The sequence below is a fragment of the Chiloscyllium plagiosum genome, unplaced genomic scaffold, assembly GCF_037043375.1.
Source record: "Chiloscyllium plagiosum isolate Xiang-an unplaced genomic scaffold, Cpla_swu_hap1 HiC_scaffold_13, whole genome shotgun sequence".
Taxonomy (NCBI): Eukaryota; Metazoa; Chordata; class Chondrichthyes; order Orectolobiformes; family Hemiscylliidae; genus Chiloscyllium; species Chiloscyllium plagiosum.
The window spans coordinates 119,695,399-119,699,798 of NW_028270151.1; positions in this window are offsets into that span (position 1 = coordinate 119,695,399).

Sequence of the window (4,400 nt, forward strand, 5' to 3'; positions counted from 1 at the left end):
TCTGGGATTCACTATCGCTCACCCAGGCTCTGGGATTCACTGTCTCTCAACCAGACTCGTGGATTCCCTTTCTCTCGCACACACTCGGGGTTTCCTTTCTCTCAGACACACTCGGGGAATCTCTGGCATTCCCTATCTCTCACACACACTCGAGACTCTCTGGGATTCAATCACACACACTCGGGGACACCCTGGGATTCCCTACCACTCACACACACTCGGGGTCACTGTGGGATTCCCTATCTCTCACACATACTCGGGGACTCTCTGGGATTCTCTCACACACACTCGGGGACACTCTGGGATTCCCTAACTCTCACACACACGCGGGGATTCCCTATCTCTCATACTCGGGGACTCTGTGGGATTCCCTAACTCTCACGCACACTCGGGAACTCTCTGGGATTCCCTATCTCGCAGACACACTCGGGGACTCTCTGGGATTCCCTATCTCTCAGACACACTCGGGGACTCTCTGGGTTTCCCTATTTCTCACACACACTCGGGGACTCTCTGGGATTCCCTATTTCTCACACACACTCGGGAACACTCTGGGATTCCCTATCTCTCACACACACTCGGGGACTCTCTGGGATTCCCTATCTCTCACATATACTCGGGAACTCTCTGGAATTCCCTATCTCTCACGCACACTCGGGGAGTCTCTGGGATTTCCTATCTCTCACACATACTCCGGGACACGCTGAGATTCCCTAGCTCTCTCACACTCGGGGACTCACTGGGATTCTATCACACACACTCGGGGACACTCTGGCATTCCCTATCTATCACACACACTCCGGGATTCACTATCTCTCACCCAGACCCGGGGATTCCCTTTATCTCGCACACACTCGGGGATTCCCTTTCTCTCTCACACACTCTCGGGGATTCCCCATCTCTCACACACACCCAGGGATTCCCTATCTCTCACACACACTCTGGGATTCTCTATCTCTCACACACACTCTGGGATTCACTATTTCTCACTCAGGCTCGGGGATTCACTATCTCTCATCCAGAATCGGGGATTCCCTTTCTCTCGCACACACTCGGGGATTCCCTTTCTCACGCACACACTCGGGGATTCCCATTCTCTCTCACACACTCTGGGATTCCCATTCTCTCGCACACACTCTGGGATTCCATATCTCTCACACACGCTCGGCGACACTCTGGGATTCCCTATCTCTTACACACACTCGGGGACACTCTGGGATTCCCTATCTCTCACACACACTCGGGTCACTCTAGGATTCCCAATCTCTCACATAAACTCAGGGACTCTCTGGGATTCTATCACACACACTCGGGGACACTCTGGTTTTCCCTATCTCTCACACACACTCCGTGATTCCCTATCTCTCACACACACTCGGGGACTCGCTGGGAATCCCTGTCTCTCACACACACTCGGTAACTCTCTGCGATTCCCTATCTCTCACACACACTCTGGGATTCACTATCTCTCACCCAGACTCGGGGATTCCCTTTCTCTCGCACACACCCAGGGATTCCCTATCTCTCACACACACTCTGGGATTCCCTATCTCTCACACACACTCTGGGATTCACTAGTTCTCACTCAGGCTCGGGGATTCACTATCACTCACCCAGAATCGGGGATACCCTTTCTCTCGCACACACTCTGGGATTCCCTATCTCTCACACACACTCGGGGACTCTCTGGGATTCCCTAACTCTCTCACACACACGGGGACTGTCTGGGATTCCCTAACTCTCACACACACACGGGGACTCTCTAGGATTCCCAATGTCTCACACACTCTCAGGGACTCTCTGGGATTCTATCACACACACACTGGGGCTCTCTGGGATTCCATATCTCTCACACACACTCGGGGATTCCCTATCTCTCACACACACTCGGGGATTCCCTATCTCTCACACACACTCTGGGATTCACTATCTCTCAACCAGACTCGGGAATTACCATTCTCTCGCACACTCGTGGATTCCCTTTCTCTCGCACACACTCGGCGATTCCCTATCTCTCACACACACTCGAGACTCTCTGGCATTCAATCACACACACTCGTGGACACCCTGGGATTCCCTACCACTCAAACACACTCGGGGTCACTATGGAATTCCCTATCTCTCACACACACTCGGGGCCTCTCTGGGATTCCCAATCTCTCTCACACACTCAGGGACTCTCTGGGATTCGATCACACACACACCGGGACACTCTGATTCCTTATCTCTCACACACACTCGGGGATTCTCTAACTATCACACACATTTCGGGATTCACTATCTCTCACGCAGGCTCTTGGATTCACTATCTCTCAACCAGACTCGTGGATTCCCTTTCTCTCGCACACTCGGGGATTCCCTTTCTCTCAGACACACTCGGGGACACTCTGGGATTCCCTATCTCTCAAACACACTCGGGGACACTCTGGGATTCCCTATCTCTCACACACACTCGGGGACACTCTGGGATTCCCTATCTCTCACACACACGCGGGAATTCCCTGTCTCTCACACTCGGGGACTCAATGCGATTCCCTATCTCTCACACACACTCGGGGACTCTCTGGGATTCCCTATCTCTCTCACACACTCGAGGTCACTATGGGATTCCCTATCTCTCACACACACTCGGGGCCTCTCTGGGATTCCCAATCTCTCTCACACACTCGGGGACTCTCTGGGATTCTCTCACACACACTCGGGGACACTCTGGGACTCCCTACCTCTCACATACACGCGGGGATTCCCTATCTCTCATACTCGGGGACTCTATGGGATTCCCTATCTCTCACGCACACTCGGAAACTCTCTGGGTTTCCCTATCTCTCAGACACCTCGGGGACTCTCTGGGATTCCCTATTTCTCTCACACACTCGGGTTCTCTCTGGGATTCCCTATTTCTCACACACACTCGGTGACACTCTGGGATTCCCTATCTGTCACACACTCGGGGACACTCTGGGATTCCCTCTTTCACGCACACACTCGGGGACTCTCTGCGATTCCCTCGCTCTCACATATACTCGGTAACTCTCTGGGATTCCTTATCTCTCACACACACTCCGGGACACGCTGGGATTCCCTAGCTCTCTCACACTCGGGGACTCACTGGGATTCTATCACACACACTCGGGGACTCTCTAGGATTCCCAATCTCTCACACACTCTAAGGGACTCTCTGGGATTCTATCACACACACTCGGGGACTCTCTGGGATTCCCTATCTCTCTCACACACTCGGCGACTCTCTGGGATTCTATCACACTCACTCAGGGACACTTTGGGATTCCCTATCTCTCACACACACTGGGGGACTCTCTGGGATTCTGTATCTCACATACACTCGGGGACTCACTGGGATTCTATCACACACACACTCGGGGACACTCTGGGATTCCCTATCTCTCACACACACTCCGGGTTTCCCTATATCTCACACACACTCGGGGATTCCCTATCTCTCACACACACTCAGGGATTCCCTACCTCTCACACACACTCAGTAACTCTCTGGGATTCCCTACCTCTGACACACACTCAGTAACTCTCTGGGATTCCCCATCTGTCACGCACAATCTGGGATTCCCTATCTGTCACGCACACTCTGGGATTCACTATCTCACACCCAGGCTCGGGGATTCACTATCTCTCACCCAGACTCGGGGATTCCCTTTCTCTCGCACACTCTCGGGGATTCCCTATCTCTCACACACACTCTGGGATTCCCTATCTCTCACACACAACCGGGGATTCCCTATCTCTCACACACACTCTGGGATTCCCTATCTCTCACACACACTCTGGGATTCCCTATCTCTCACACACACTCAGTAACTCTCTGGGATTCCCTATCTGTCACGCACACTCTGGGATTCCCTATCTCTCACGCACACTCTGGGATTCACTATCTCACACCCAGGCTCGGGGATTCACTATCTCTCACCCAGACTCGGGGATTCCCTTTCTCTCGCACACTCTCGGGGATTCCCTATCTCTCGCCCACACCCGGGGATTCCCTATCTCTCGCACACACCCGGGGATTCCCTATCTCTCGCGCACACCCGGGGATTCCCTATCTCTCACACACACTCTGGGATTCCCTATCTCTCACACACACTCTGGGATTCCCTATCTCTCACACACACTCTGGGATTCCCTATTTCTCACTCAGGCTTGGGGATTCCCTTTCTCTCTCACACACTCTGGGATTCCCTTTCTCTCGCACACACTCTGGGATTCCCTATCTCTCACACACACTCGGGGACACTCTGGGATTCCCTGTCTCTCACTCACACTCGGGGACACTCTGGGATTCCCTATCTCTCACACACACTCGGGGACTCTCTAGGATTCCCTATTTCTCACACACACTCGGGGACTCTCTGGGATTCCCTATTTCT